This window comes from Pituophis catenifer, unplaced genomic scaffold, assembly GCF_029215685.1.
Source record: "Pituophis catenifer annectens isolate HBS135680 unplaced genomic scaffold, rPitCat1.0.hap2 SCAF_5, whole genome shotgun sequence".
Lineage (NCBI taxonomy): Eukaryota > Metazoa > Chordata > Lepidosauria > Squamata > Colubridae > Pituophis > Pituophis catenifer.
The window spans coordinates 66162942-66180131 of record NW_027256885.1 but is presented as its reverse complement, the minus strand read 5'-3'; the positions used below and the strand labels follow the sequence as shown (position 1 = coordinate 66180131).

The 17190-nt window shown below is 41.5% G+C and overlaps 1 protein-coding gene across 1 annotated transcript in view; it reads right to left on the bottom strand.

Annotated features, from left to right (window-relative positions):
* Positions 1-16562, bottom strand: part of LOC139317371 (glycylpeptide N-tetradecanoyltransferase 2) — a 234897-nt gene extending 218335 nt beyond the window's left edge. Inside the window, exon 1 of the mRNA XM_070944400.1 lies at positions 16528-16562. The gene's annotated coding sequence lies outside the window, so the exon portion shown is untranslated. The remainder of the gene's footprint in view (positions 1-16527) is intronic.
* Positions 16563-17190: the final 628 nt, after the last annotated feature.

The window sequence follows — 17190 nt, the reverse complement described above, 5'->3', positions numbered from 1 at the left end:
ATGACCTCACCAGCTCAACAGAAAGTAATTGAAACCACAGAAAAGGAGAAGATGAGCCCTGCCCTACAGAACATCCACTCCGCATTAGCAATGATCCAGGAAGGCATGAATAGAATGCAGGAAACCATGGCACATAATCATGACGAGACCAAGAAAAATCACGAAGAATTGAGGTCAGATGTGAGTGAAATTAAAGATAACATCAAAAATATGGATGAGAAGATAGAACAAATTCAACAAAACATAACGGAAAACAAGCAGAGGATCCAAAAGGTGGAAGAAAGAGTAGAATATGCGACCAATAGAATGGAAAGAATGGAACAAGATCAAGGGGCATTTAATAAGGAAACTGAGGACGCGTTAACCTATCTGGAAATGGAAAAGGCATCATTCTACTTACGGTTTCAAAATGTAGAAGAGCAGAAGGATGAGGATTTAAGTGAAATAATGATTGAGATACTGGCAAAGGCAACCCAGGTGGATAAGGATGAACTGCGAAATGGAATGGATGACATATATAGGGTGTACACAAACTACGCAAGAAGAAACAAATTACCCAAAGAAATCCACATAAGATTTACGAAAAAATCTATTAAGGAAGAGATCTACAGGAAGATGAGGGAAGAGACAATCATGCACAAGGGAAGAGAAATCATAACTCTCAAACAAATACCAAGAAGAACAAGAGATCAAAGAAGAAATTATAATTTCCTGACCACCCAGCTAAATAAATTTAAAATAAAATTCCGCTGGCTATTACCAGAAGGCCTACTCATCTCCTGGGATGAAAGAAAGTACAAGATTGATAATTTGGAAAAGGCTCAAGAATTCTTTGACCAGCACTTTACAATGGAAGAGGAACAGGAGACAAGGAGAGAAACGGAATCCGGGACACGGCGGATGGAGAAGGAAGAAAAAGACCAGGAAGAGGCAAAAAGATTGGAGAGAGAAAGAATGGTGAGAGAGGGAGCGAGGGAAAAGACTCAAAGTTACCAGAAACACAACCAAGTTGAAAATCACAAATAGATAAACTTGATAGAAATGGAAGGAGAAATAAAAATTATATCAATTAATATAAACGGACTCAATTCCCCAAGGAAAAGGAAATATATATTTACGAAATTGCAAAAATTGGACTTAGATGTGATAACTTTACAAGAAGTACACATTAAAAGACAGCAACAAATATTGTTGGAGAATCAAAAATTAGGAAAATTATTCACATCCCTAGGAGATAATAAGAAGAGAGGAGTGGCAACTTATGTCAAAAACCATTTAAAAGCTAAACAGATATATACAGATTCGGAAGGACGTATTTTAATAACTGAAATACAAACAGAAACAAAGAAAATATTGCTAGCTTCTAACTATGCACCTAATGGAAACCAGAGGGAATTTTACAAGAAACTACATGATACAATTAAAGATTTGGAGTATGAAAATATCTGTGTTGTCGGAGACTTCAATGCAATTGTGAATATACAAGACGACTATCGAAGTAATAAACAAAGTAAGACTCGAAAGAGAATTTTACCGGATACATTCAAGGATATGACTGAAGAATAAGAGCCTTGGTAGTACAGGGGTTCAAGGCACCCTGTTATTAAGCTGATTATTAAGACCACCTGCCTGCAATTACTGCAGGGTTCGAATCTCGCCAAGGCTCAAGGTTGACTCAGCCTTCCATCCTTTCTAAGGTAGGTAAATTGAGGACCCAGTTGTGGGGGCAATAAGCTGACTTTGTATAAATATACAAAAGGATGAAGGCTATTGCTGAGCACATTGTAAACCGCCCTGAGTCTTCGGAGAAGGGCGGCATATAAATCAAATTAAAAAAAAAAAATTGCAATTACATGATGGATGGAAAGAGGCCAACAAACAAACCAAACAATATACCTTCTACTCAAATCCACACCAGTTATGGTCTCGGATTGACATGGCCTGGATGACGCCAGACCTCAGGAAGGATCTACAAGACATCGAAATTATACCGAACACATGGGCCGACCATAATCCTATAAAAATAACATGGAGAGGACAGCGAAAGCAGAAGAGGTGGATGATGGACACCGGAATAATAAAAGAGAGATTATGTGCAGATGATGGAGAACGAGTTTAGAATATTTTATCAAATAAACACAAAGGAGCAGACTTCAGTACAGAATCTGTGGGACACCACTAAGGCCTATATAAGAGGCCTCACAATAGCATACACAGCAAAAAAAAATAAAGATAAACAACAAAAGAGGAAAAAATTAATGGAAGAACTCAACATATATGAGTCACAATTACAGAAACAGCCTGACGACAAAACAACAAGGGAAAAATTGAATCGTACTAAACATGAGTTGAACTTAATTACACAAGCAGAAATCGCACAGAAAATGAAAATGGCCAAGCAGAAATACTTTGAATATGCAAACAAAACAGGTCGCTGGCTGGCATACAGACTGAAGAAAGAGAGGGAAAAAAGAATAATATACCAATTGCAGGATGAAACAGGACAACTATATAGTATGAATTTAGATAAAAAACGTATAGTAAGGGAATTTTATCAAAACCTCTACACGCAAGAAGAGACTCAAGACCAAGATATTATGGAATACCTACAAAAAGCAAACATCCAGAAATTAGAGGAATCCCACAGAGAAATACTGAATAAACCAATAACAATGATGGAGTTGATGGAAGCCCGAAAGAAACAGAAGAACAACAAAGTCCCAGGTCCGGACAGAATTCCAATGGAATTTTATAAAAACTGCCAGTCTGCAATAGACGAATTACTACTACAAGTTCTCAATGAGGCACTGCTGGAAGCAGAAACACCTAAATCTTGGGCCGAAACAATCATCTCACTCATCCCCAAAGAAGATACGGATCCGACTAAAGTCCAAAATTATAGACCCATCTCGCTGTTAAATGTAGATTATAAACTATTCACGACAATTATAGCACAGAGGCTGAAAACAATTATACATAATTATATACACCCCGACCAAAATGGTTTTGTCCCAAGGAGACAAATAAAAAACAACATGAGGACAATAATAAACGTTCTGGAATACTACGAGCAAAACATCAATAATCAGGTAGCGCTAATCTTTCTCGACACGCAAAAGGCGTTCGACAATTTGAATTGGAAATTCCTTATAGCACAACTGCAGATTATGAATTTCGGCGACAAATTCCTGAAAATGATTAAGAAAATATATTCTTCCCAGAGAGCGGGAATTATAATTAATGGAGATATGACTGAAAAAATAAACATCCAAAAGGGGGTTAAGACAAGGATGCCCGATATCGCCTCTACTGTTTATAATCTCATTGGAAGTTCTTCTAAAGGAAGTAAGAAAGGAAGAAGAAATAAAAGGACTGAAGATAAGGAATGAGGAGTATAAATTACAGGCTTTCGCGGATGATGTGATCTTCATAGTGGAACAGCCGGAAGTAACGGGAGTCAAATTACTAGAGAAGATAGAGGAGTATGGCAAAGTGGCGGGGCTTAAGATCAATAAACAAAAAACCAAAGTCTTGACCAAAAATATGACAACGACACAAGAGGAAAAATTAGAAGAAGAATTAGGAATGCAAATTGCGAAGAAAGTAAAATATTTGGGAATCTGGCTTACTACAAAAGCAACAACTATTAGAGAGGACAATTACACTAAATTGATGAAGCAAATTAGAAAAGACTTGGAAAGATGGAATAAAGTACAACTATCATTTCTTGGCAGAATAGCGTCTGTAAAGATGAACATATTACCAAGACTCCTATATCTTTTCCAAGTGATACCAATTGGTCCAGGAAAAGATTTCTTTAAGGATCTCAACAAGACAATAATGAAATACATCTGGCAAGGAAAGAAAGCTAGAATTAAAATAAGATGCTTACAGGACACAAAGGAGAAGGGAGGCCTAGGTCTACCAGACTGGGAGCTATACTACAAGGCGGCGGCGTTGAATTGGATCAGAGAATGGATAGATCTATCAAATAGGAGAACGCTATACTTAGAGGGATTTGATTTGAGTCGAGGTTGGCATGCCTTTCTGTGGGAAGGCACAGACAAGCAACATCCGTACTTCCAGAGACATGTAATAAGAGGTGCACTATATAAAACGTGGCAAGGTATCAGAAGGCAACACTATAGTAAAATCCCGCGATGGTTGTCGCCTATGGAGACGCTAATTTATCCAAATACTATAGAAATAGGAAAGATGCGGAAATATCAAGAATTGTTGAGTAGTGAGGGAGACCTACTTACGAGACAAGAACTGGAAAGACGAGGCATTATGATTGATTGGTGGCCATACCTTCAAATTGAGTCAAAATATACAGCAGACCGGAGACATTATGATTTTCAAAGCCAACCAAGTGAACTGGATAAAATTTTAAAAGGCACAGATGAGAAAATAATATCTAAAATTTATGGATATTTAATAAGGTATAAATTAGAGGAGGAAACAGTGAAAGAAAACATGGTAAGCTGGGCAAGAAATATAGGTCACAATATAGAGTTGGATAGATGGGATAAGCTATGGGCAGAAAATTATAAGATGACACTGTCGATTCCATATAAAGAAAATTTATACAAGATATTTTATAGATGGCACCTTCCTCCGGCACGTTTGGCTAAAATGTTTCCAAACACATCACCAATGTGTTGGAAGTGCAAGACACAAAAGGGGACATATTACCATCTCTGGTGGTCTTGCAGGAAGGCACAACACTACTGGCAAGAGTTTAAGAGAATAATTGAAGAAACAACGAGGCAAAGAGTAGAAATGAAACCAGAATTCTTTCTATTTGGAATGACTACACCACAGTGCACAAGGAGATAAAATATCTTACCATCCACATATTGACAGCGGCACGCATAGTGTATGCTCAGAATTGGAAATCCGAGATAATACCAACAGAAGAAAAAATAATAACAAAAATAAATGAATGTGCAGAGATGGATAGGCTCACAAAAGAGCTCCAAGATAAAGAGAACACTGACTTTTATTTAGTTTGGCAAAAATGGTACACATGGTTAGAAGGAAGGATAGGGCCAACAACATAGGACACTAGGAGAACATAACTCAAGAATCGCAGAAATAGATACATGAGATGAGCCGTAGGATTGTATAAATAAATGGTTAATATGATTGTAGAAAGATACTGCTGAACTTCTATGAATGCATTAAGGTATAAGCAAGTAAATTTGTAAATAGTATAATTAAGGAAAATTGGTTAAATGGACATTAATCACCGATGCGAAGGTTTTCTAGAAGTTAGTCGATGGACTTTTTGTTAATGTATAAGTGTTTACATGTATTTGTGTTTTACGTTTGTTTATGTTAATAAAATTTAAAAAAAAAAGAGAGAATGAGTTAATTCTCAGCTGTTCTAATAAAATCTGTTTGTTTAGAACTGATTGCATCTGATAATACCTACTTGGACCTAGGTCACAACAGTTATACTGAAGAGGTTAAATCTAAGGTACATGAACATTCTTTGGTCTAAACCCAAAGCCTCAATAAATAGGCCTGAAACTTTGGTCAAGGTTAAATATTTTCTTTATGCCAGTAAGGAGTTGCTGAGATGACAGAGGGTATTTTTATCTGAAAAGAGCAGACTGACCCAGACAGATGCATCCTGTTGCTGACTTCTGCATTTCACCCCAAATGTCATGTATAACGTGTGCTATGTATAATTATACCCCAATATATTCATGTGATTTCCTCTTTGCTGTTATCTATTACTAAATGTCTGGACTAGGCATCTTTCGTTTCCTCTAAGACCAAATATGTCTTAATGCAACCTAGACAATGTATACGTAGTCTAAAAGTATAAAAGCAACACCTCTGTACACCCTTCGGGGTTCAGACAATTTGCTGTGTTAACTGCTGTTTGAACCTTTATGCATAAATAAACCTTTCCTGCATTGAAGAGCTTAGTCTGTCCCGTGATTTTCCTACAACAAATGGCGACTCCGCCGGGACACTAGACTGAGGCAATATTTTGCTGAGGGCCGTTCAACCCTTCAGGCCCTCGGGGCAGCCGCTCCTGAACATCCTCCAGGGCCCGCGGGAGTTCCAGACTTCCGGGAGGCGGCAGCGACTTCCCTGTGAGGCTGACGGTGCTGTGAGCGTGTCCAAGAACCCTGCGGTGTAGGAAAGAAGGTGTGAATGGTTCCTGGCCAGGACGTGTGAAGTAAAGACACCTCAGGCGAGTATATGTAAGAGATTGTTACCTGTCTCATTTGAAGACAGAAGAGGGGACCTGATCCCTCCCCTGGACTCGGGACGGTTGTCCTAAAGAAGTCCCTGTGAGGTAATTGTGTGGGGTGGTTAAGTCATCGCATTTCTCGTCAGTGGCCGTGAGTTCCGGGGCTGCGAGTCGGTGACAGTGTGTTAGAATGGGGGGGAATACCCAGAGCGTGCCCAACACACCGTTGGCATGCATGTTGAAAGGTTTCGACAGCTATTTTAAGAACCCCTCATATCCCAAAATGAAAAAAGAACGTTTGAAATATCTGTGCACCACTGTGTGGCCCAATATGGGAACCGGGTGGCCCCCAGAGGGTTCGTTTAAGGAAGAGGTAGCAGATGACCTGTGGGGAGTTATAGCAGGGGACCAAGAGAAGTACCCAGATCAGTTTCCATACATTGACCAGTGGGTAAATGTGCTGACAGAAAAGGCAGAGGATTTGTTGCAATGCCAGGCAGAAATGGTGCGACTCTGTGTTGCTAGACCAAAGATGAAATGTTGCAGGAAAAGTGCTGTGAAGGAAGGGAGAGATAGATACGTGAAAACACCGTGTCGGGCACGAAAGGTCTTAGTTGATAAGGAAGAAAGTTTCCCTACTGCGCCGCCGTTACCGCCATATCAGCCGCCCGCCGGGGGGGCTGTTGTAGGGGGTGCTATCGGGGGTGCTGCAGGAGGCGGCGTGCAGGATGATGGAGTAGGAAGAGATGATATGGGGAGAAGCCCAAAGGTGAAAACAAGCCCATCGGTGGATGAAAGTGATCAGAGTGAGACGGAAGGAGAAGAGGCTCAAGGAGCTGCTGGGGGTGTCGTAGAAGGAGTACAGACCCGCGCAGCAAAGGCTGCTGCTTTAGCGGAGGCAGAGGCAAGGGCAAGAGCTGCTGAGGTGGAATTGGTGGCCCCCTTAAGACAGATGGATCAGCAAGTTGTGAACGCCCAAGGTGAGGTGGCAATACAGCCTATGTTTCAATATGTTCCATTTTCCACTACTGATTTGTTGAATTGGAAACAACATTACGGACCCCTCTCTGCTAAACCTACTGAGATGGCGGACCTCTTCCAAACCATTATGCACACCCATAACCCTACTTGGAATGATGTACAGCAGTTGCTGAATGTTTTACTAACCCCTGAAGAGAGAGAAAAGCGGAAAGCAGCTATGAGGAAGAATGTGAGAGTAGCGTTCCCAAGGGATGCTGACTTTGCTAGAGAGTTACCACTGCGAATGCCGGAGGTGGACCCAGGATGGAATCCCCGGGTGCCTGATGATTTGACTCATCTGACAGAATACAGAACAGCGGTGGTAAGGGCCTTGAGGACGGCAGGGAAACCTCCGGTGAATATGTCTAAGCCCTCATTAATAACACAGGGGGCAGATGAGAGTCCTGAGAGTTTCTTGCAGAGGTTGGTCGAGGCTTATGAGCTGTATACACAGGTGGACCCCAGGTTGCCAGAAAATGTAAGGATATTGAATGAGAGGTTTATAACTCAAAGCTGCGATGATATTAGAAGAAAATTACAGAAACAGGAAGGAGCTTTAGGGAAAAACACAAGTGAATTGTTGGAAATAGCAAGGAAAGTGTATGTTAATAGAGAAAAAGTGGAAAAAAGGGAGAAGGAGGAGCAGGCTAGAGTTAAAATGCAGAAGAAGGCTGAGTTGCTAGCGGTGGCTTTGCAAGGAGGAGCGTCCCTGGGACCGAACCAGTGCGCCTATTGTAAAGGTGAGGGACACTGGCAGAGAGAATGTCCGAGGCGTATGATGAGAGGAAGGGGTGAACCCAGGACCTTCTGGAGAGGAGGTGGAAGGGTACAGCCAGCTGAAGGAAATCGAGGAAGTCAAGGAGATGGTCAGTTTGCGGGAAGAGGTGGACTTCGTGGACGAAGAGGTAATAGAGGAATGAATAGAAGTTTTGGAAATCCTAACAGGCTCCGAGAAATACCAGAAACTGTGGGGCTGGCCGAAACAGATTGGATGGACTGACGGGGACCAGGCTTGGAGGAGGCCCCATCCGAGCCATTGGTTACCGTGGATGTTGGGGGTCAACAAACAACCTTTCTGATAGATACAGGAGCAGGAAGATCAGTTGTAAATAGACCAATAGCAGCACCTGGACCCTATACGGTTCAGGTTCAGGGAGTATCAGGAACTGTTTTGGGGCATCCAGTTTTGAAACCTGTATCGTGTGATTTTAAGGGAACTAAAATAGAGCATGAGTTCCTCTATATTCCTGAGTGCCCGCTCCCATTACTGGGTAGGGATCTGCTTAGTAAATTAGGAGCAACCATTTCTTTTGATGCAGGTCGACAGAGAGTGACAGTCAGACATTCTCCGGAGGAGATGTGGAGATTGATGGTAGTTAGGCAAATTAAGGAAGAGATTAGAGATGATGTATGGCAGGAGTTTGATGTACCAGGATTGTGGGCTGAAGATAATCCTCCGGGATTCGCAGCTCATCACCTTCCGGTAGTGGTGGAACTGAAATCGGGTGCTGTCCCTATACGTATAAGTCAACGACCTGTGTCTAGGGAAGCAATTTACGCCGTGTATGACAGCATTCAGAGGTATCTTGAGGCAGGAGTTTTGGTACCTATTCAATCCCCCTGGAACACCCCAATAATTCCAATTAAAAAGGCAGACGGCTCCTACAGGCCGGTTCAAGATTTGCGCCCCGTAAACCGCCTGACAGTGACCCTGCACCCCGCTGTGTCGAACCCCTATACCCTACTTAGCTTAATTCCACCCCGAGCTGCTTGGTTTTCCATTATAGATTTGAAAGATGCTTTCTTTACGATACCTATTCATCCAATTAGTCAGCCTCTGTTTGCATTTGAGTGGGAACACCCAAGAAATGGAACTAAATCTCAATACACGTGGACTAGGCTTCCTCAAGGATTTAAAAACTCTCCTACCTTGTTTGGAACAGCCTTAGCCAAAGATTTGCAATACTATGTGCCGTGCCAACAGGGAGATACTATCTTGCAATATGTAGATGATGTGCTTGTGACAGGTCAGGATGAAGATGCTTGTTGGGAAAACACCAAGACATTGCTAGATCTGTTGTTGGAATGTGGATATAGAGTTTCCCGGAAAAAGGCCCAGCTGGTGCAACAGCGTGTGAGGTATTTGGGGTACGATATTGAACACGGACAAAGAGCGCTGGGGCCAGAAAGAAAACAGGCAATTTTGGCTCTAGCAGAGCCCCAGACAAAGAGACAGTTGCGTAGCTTTCTGGGACTAGCAAGCTTTTGTCGGATTTGGATTCCAAATTTTGCTTTGATGGCAGCCCCTTTGTATGTTGCAACAAGGGGGGCGAATATTGAGCCATTAGAATGGGGAGGAGAACAAAGGAAAGCATTCCGAGACATCAAGGAAGCTCTGACACAAGCCCCTGCATTAGCTTTGCCAAACTTACAGAAGCCTTTCAATTTATATGTAGATACTAACAAAAATGTTGCTTTGGGGGTGTTGACCCAGCCGCTCGGGAGCTGGCAGCAACCGGTGGCTTATCTTTCTAAACAGCTGGATGGAGTTGCAAAAGGCTGGCCACATTGTCTCAAAGTGTTAGCTGCTATTGCGGAACTAATACAAGATTGCAATAAGCTTACTTTTTCTTGTCCCGTAAATGTGCATACTCCTCATGCAGTGCAATCGGTGTTAGATACAAAAGGACATCTGTGGATAAGTGGACAACGTTTAGCAAAGTATCAAGCTATAATGATTGAGAACCCTCAGGTGCGATTAGTCGTTTCAAATAGATTGAATCCGGCTACTCTGTTACCAACAGAGTCAGAACCGGTGCATGATTGCTTGCAAGTACTTGAGAAAGTGTATGCTAGTCGAGCTGATTTAACTGATATCCCTTTGCCAGATGCCCAACTTAACTGGTATACAGATGGATCTAGCTACATGGTAGAAGGAAATAGAGTGTCTGGATATGCAATAGTGGATGATGAAAGAGTGGTAGAAAGTGGCCCTCTAGGAAAAGGACATAGTGCACAAGTAGCCAAGCTGTGGGCATTAATAAGAGCAATTCGGTATGCGTTAGTAACTTGGGTTTGTGGAGTAATCCGGAAGAACAACCACGCATAATTAAATCATATGATATTGGCAGCGGGACTTGCGATGGAACACCACCTATTGCCTTCACCCCAGATTGCTGGAATGGTGTTCTACCACATCCCTGTACAACTCCTAGGATATTTGATAAGATAGCAATGATTACTTGCCAAGCCCGAGGTTACTCAAATCCGAAAGTATGTCAGTATGTGGGTTATGTCTTAAGAAAAGGAATTTGTGCTACAGCCCCTTTCAAAGGGGGGAGTTCCTCCTTAACCCTAGACTGTGGACCCCCTAGATATTGGGGATGGGAACGTGTCCTATCCCCTACTCAATTAAAACCGGGGTGGCAGGGGACCTGTATATTGAAACTAGAACCCTTTGAATTTGGAGCAACAAGAACAAGACAGGGAAAAGGGAAAATGAGAAAAGCCAGGGGGCTCGAGGACCGTGTGGGAAGAGGACCATGTGTGCCGTGTCTCAGTGAGGATGGCACAGCTATCCGACTGAGATCAGGGATACCAAACTCCTGTGAATGGTTTGATCTAACCACATGTGTTTTTGGCTCCGATCGCCCAATGGTTGTTTACCGATGTAACGGGACGGAAGGGGTACTTTGTTATGACCCGAGACGGAGAGGTATGTCATTAGAGGAAGTGCTCAAAAACCGAGGTAAGAGGGCAACCACCACCCTAACACCTGCACTGCACACACGATCAGCCTCACTTAGTACAACTGCGATGGTTCCAGTAATAGCATCACCGGTAGTAAAACCACGGGGTACAACAAAGACCATAGATAAGGAGCAATGTAGCCCTTGTATTAAAACTACAATCCAGGGTACCTTAATTTCCAACACCCTGGTATATCATACTTACAAGCCTGACGAATGTACACCATACACTCCACCCACCTGTCAGGTAAACACAACGGTGTACCATATGTGTGTATTAAATGGTAAGGTGCAATGTTATAATCCCATAGAGCAGTGGTTCTCAACCTTCCTAATGCCGCGACCCTTTAATACAGTTCCTCATGTTGTGGTGACCCCCAACCAGGGGTGGGTTCTAAATTTCTTTTACTACCGGTTCTGTGGGCGTGGCTTGGAGGTCATGTGACCGGGTGGGCGTGGCTAGCTGGTCATGTGACCGGGTGGCCATGACTATGTGTATAGGGACTACTCAGAGGGCTGAAAAAAAGTCATTTCTGACAGGTCCTCGCACTTTTGACCATCCTCACATTTATGCCTGTGCAGCATTCTTAACAACCATGTCACTCATTTCACAACTGCTTCTCTTCAACATGGTATAAGATAGGGCAAAAAACGTAAAATGTGAGGACAGTTGTAAATTCGAGGACTGGTCAAAAGTGCGAGGACCAGTCAAAAATAACTTTTTCAGCCCTCTGAGTAGTCCATATGCATAAAAGGATACAGCAATAGAGAGGGATGAAGGAAGGGAAGGGAAATTAGAATAGGAGTGAAGGTAAGAGAGGGAGGAAGAGAGGAGGAGAAGGAGAAAGAGGAAGTAGGGAGAAGAAGAAGAGGGGGGGAAGAGAAAGTAACTAAGAAAGAAAAGACAGAGGTGGTAGGTTTGAGGAGAAAGATTGCTGTACAATAAAAAAGATGAAAGGGAAGAAAGCCAACCCCAAACAAATATAAAGATATTAAGATAAAGAATGAATTGTTAAACTTTAAAGAATAAAAGAGAACAAATAGGAATAAATAGCAATAATTAGAAACATACAACATATTTTCTTTGAACAGAGTATTTGGCCGGTCCACAAATTTAAACAGTTGTAGGAGGTTAGCAGCCACCCCTTTCCTAGAAGAATGAAATATTTTGGGAAATATTAAAAAGGCAGAATATTATATTTCCCTGGATGAGAAATGGAGAAGCATATTTTACAGACAAAGCAGCTCCCACCTTCCTGCCCCCCACCCTTTGTTAATGGGCCAGAGGCAGAAAGTCAATCCTTTGTCAAAGGACATTTGCAACACAATAGCAACAGAAACTAACACAATGGGCCCCATCAAGCCATGTGATCCTGTCCACTATTAAAACATCTTTCCAAACAGTCTCCATGTTTCCAGTGTCTTTTTCCCCACTTGGAGCAGAACCCAGAAGGATATTTCTTCCAACACAGTATTTAGTCATTTCAATTAAATTTACAATTTCTATATTTCCTTTTTACCATATTTATTCCTCAACTATTTTTTAAAAAAACCAATATTACCCTTCATCCTCATCTCTAATCTTAATCAAATTCAATTTTTCCCTTCTATTCTATATTATACCCCTTCGCATTGTCATCTATTTTTATATCCATCCTCACATTGGTTAATTATGTAATACAGTTGTTTAATACAAATTCAACATTTTAATATAAATCAATTAGTTATATAACTATCTTTTTTGTATATTTATCAATATGAACATGAATATTCCAATTATTTCCATGCAATCCAATTTCTTACAAATCAATTAATTATATTTACCAATAATAATAAACCAAATAATTTCCCCCATATATTCCTCCAAACCACAACTTAACCATTTCTGCTTTCAACACAATATACAATTAATAGTATCTCAATTATTACAATTCCCTAGTTAAATAGAGCTTTTTTTCTTTTGTGTTTTAAAATCTTGAACCTCCTCTTGCCCTAAATTTCCCATTGTTTGCAGTTTTGTACCTACCTTTTTTGGTGAGGAAAAAGAAAAAGAAACCTCTCTGCCTCATTTTGTCACGTTGCAGCTAAGACCCTGCTTTCGCTTTCTCTTTTCAGTATAGCTAGGGGGAAAAAAATCTGCTCCAGGAATTTACCTCTTTGCAGCTAGCTCTTTGAAGCCCCTCGGCAAGAATTTAAAGTTTTTTTTCCCTCTAGCCACCAGCTGGGACTCCGGAGGCAGCAATAGATTGGGAGTGGGCGGGGTAAGCGAACGGCGACCGGGCGATCCAGCAGAGGCAGAGGGTGAGTGAAGGCGGGGGGGCGAGAGAGGGCTTTGGCGACCCCTGGGAAATGGCCGTTCGATCCCCAAAGGGGTCGCGACCCCCAGGTTGAGAACCGCTGCCATAGAGGCTAAGGTAATTACCACATATGAAATGTCAATATATACTACTGAGTGTGGAAGGGAAGAATTGTTAAACAAAACAGAGTTCCGGTCTTTGGGCAAGCAGGTTGAGTTATCCTTTGATGCTTGCATGGCCATCAATCGGAATTGCTGGAAGGCCACTTGTGGGAGCTTAGAATGGGAAAGAAGTTATATGTTGAATAAGAAATATATGTGTTATAATCAGGGTGAATGTTATGATCAAAACACTTATAGTTATTGTCCCTATTGGTCCTGTGTAACCATGTGGTCCGGGGACCCTCATGTAGGAAATCAGAAATGTAAACTGGAAGTGGGAGTGGCATCCTCTAATTGTCAAAGGAATAGATGTAATCCTGTTAAACTCACCTGCACCCCTACTAGGACTTGGGATGTGAGGTATGGACTAGGTATTTATGGTAAAGGGGCAGATCCTCATGTCACACTCAGCTGGAAAGTCACAAAAACCACTAGAAAATTACAGGATACGAAAGGATTATTTTGGTCATTTTATTTAGAAATGGAAAAACTCAACATCCCCGAGATCCCTAAATATGTAACTAATACTTTTGTTAAGTTGGCTGAAGATATAGCACACACCCTAAATGTATCTAACTGTTTTGTTTGTGGGGGAACCAATATGGGAGAAAAGTGGCCATGGGAGGCTCAGGAGTTAAATTATTCAAAGGTATTAGAAATGGATCAGAAAGGTAATTTGTCATACACTAAGGGGAAGGATGGAGATTGGACACTTACCACTAATTTGGTAGGTAATGTATGCTTTAAACGTAAGATTATAAAAGGACGCAAAGAAGTTGGAAATTTAATATGCATCGGAAAGTGGGAAAGCAAAGTATGGTGGTCGGGCAATAATGCAACAGAGTGTGTTGATGAGCAAGCCCTATTTAACATTGAAGGCTTGGCATTTTTGAATGATCCGGATAATCAGACCCTCGGATGGCTGGCGCCCGATGGACTATATTGGATTTGTGGAAAGATGGCATACGGATATCTACCTAAGAATTGGTGCGGAGCATGTGTGTTAGGAATAATCAGACCGGGGTTCTTTCTCCTACCTTTGAAAACTAGACAAGTTCTGGGTGTCCCTGTGTATGATGAAGTGGGAAATCTGAATAGACAAAAGAGGCATGTGGATACATCCCTCATAGGAAAGGTAAAAGTTGGTGGTAATCAACCCACGTGGGGAGAGGAGGAATGGCCTGCAGAACGAATTATACAAGTTTATGGACCAGCAACCTGGGCAGAGGATGGTTTGTATGGCTATCGAACACCTATATATATCCTGAACAGGTTGATTCGTTTATAGGCTGTGGTTGAAATAATCACCAACGAGACAGTAAAAGGCCTAACCCAATTAGCTAGGGAAAGTGTGAAGTCAAGAACTTATATTATGCAAAATAGACTGGCTTTAGATTATTTGCTTGCTAAGGAGGGTGGAGTGTGTGGAAAATTTAATCTAACCAATTGTTGTATTGAAATAGATGAAAGTGGTAAGGTCATAAAAGAAATCACAGATAAGATGGTTAAGATAGCTCATGTACCTGTACAAACTTGGAAAGGATTAAACCTGAGAGATATGTTTTCCGGGTGGTGGCCAAAACTACCTGGATTGCAAGCAATTGTAGGGTTAATTGGACTAATAGCTGCAGGTTGTGTTATACTCCCATGTATTTTACCCATTTTTGTCAAAACTATTTCTAACAGTCTGTCCTTATTGGTGGAGAGAAGAGCAACAGCTCAGGTAATGGCCATGTGGGCTTATCAAGAACTCCAACCTAGAGGGGAACCTGAGTACGTGACTCTTCTGGATATGTCAGATGAGTCACGAAGGGGGGAGTGAAGAGGTTAAATCTAAGGTACATGAACATTCTTTGGTCTAAACCCAAAGCCTCAATAAATAGGCCTGAAACTTTGGTCAAGGTTAAATATTTTCTTTATGCCAGTAAGGAGTTGCTGAGATGACAGAGGGTATTTTTATCTGAAAAGAGCAGACTGACCCAGACAGATGCATCCTGTTGCTGACTTCTGCATTTCACCCCAAATGTCATGTATAACGTGTGCTATGTATAATTATACCCCAATATATTCATGTGATTTCCTCTTTGCTGTTATCTATTACTGAATGTCTGGACTAGGCATCTTTCGTTTCCTCTAAGACCAAATATGTCTTAATGCAACCTAGACAATGTATACGTAGTCTAAAAGTATAAAAGCAACACCTCTGTACACCCTTCGGGGTTCAGACAATTTGCTGTGTTAACTGCTGTTTGAACCTTTATGCATAAATAAACCTTTCCTGCATTGAAGAGCTTAGTCTGTCCCGTGATTTTCCTACAACAATACCATATTATTGTGTGTTCCTTCTATATATCCGTACTACTAGTATCCATGTATTTCATGACATATGCTAGATAAGTAAATAAATTGGTGGCCAAATTGTGTTATGCTGTATGTAAAATTAGGCAAACTTTAACTGACCACTGTTAATCCACCACCAATCACAATATATTATTCTGTCTTTTTATTTTTAACTATTACTTTTGTTTTTAATGCTTTTATTTGTAATGCTGGTCTCTGACTATAATAAAACTTGATTAAATAAATCCAATTTGTGGTTTTCTGGTGACAGAGAGGGGCATTTAATTGCAGCCCAAGTGACAAAAGCTTAGATCAGAGGTGGTTGAAGTTGATGTGTGATCTTGCTAAGGGGGTTGTCATAGGGGCTTCTATTTTACAACATAAGTCACAGGCAGGTTGGTTTGATGAGCATGTAAACTGAATTATAATTTGCCTGGTAAGAAATCGGGAATAATCTAGGTATCTTGGTAGGTGGAGTTGGGGTGGACTCAGCAATTTCAGTGATCACCCACAAGTGCTCTGAGTTGCAGCTCCTCATGAGGAGACCGTAAAACAGCAGTCTCCCATGGGTTTGAACGTCAGGAACCGAAGGAGATGACATCTTTGCTCTCAGCAGCAGCAGGCCCTTTTGTAAGATACTAAGTCAGCCAAACTCGCCTCTAATCACATTGGGAACTGTTCAATTTAACCACTTTATGGATATTATAGACCTGCAGAACTGTAAGCTTAATTTGACACCTTAATTTTACCTTCTTTGTATTTAAGAAATGTTAAACACTTCAGGGTTGACAGTCGGACCCCCTTAACTGATGAGAAGCTCCTGAAACAGAAAAGAAAACACATAGAGGTTAATCGGTGCTCAAATTAACCACCTCTTCCTCCCACCGGAGGTCCCTTTGGTTTTTGAGGGTATTTCTCATGGAACTGTTTGACCAGCCTGTCTGCTTTTACATCCCAGCTCTTTACCCACGTAGTTTTGGAGAGCGGATACCCCTTCCATTGTACTAAGTATTACAACCTCCCCTTGTACAATCTGGAATCTAAAATTCTCTTTATTTCGTAATGCGTTTCTCCTTGCACTAGGATCGGTTTTGGGGCTGCCCAGTCTACTGGCCTCAGCTGAGAGTCTACCGCTGGCTTTAGCAAACTGCTATGAAAATCTGGATGGACTTTCCCTAGTATGCGGGTTTTAGCTGTACCGTAACAGGGTTAATCACTTTCACTACCGTCTCAGTGAAAATGAGAATGTCACCCAAATAAACGAGGACCCCTTTGTACAAGTGCTCATGCAGCAGTTCACTGATTAGTTGCATGAACAACAGCCTCGATTTTGCTGGCTGTATGAACCCTCTAGCTAGGTTCGTGTCAATATACTCCCTTAGTTCCTTCATTTCTTTAGGGGTCATGGAATA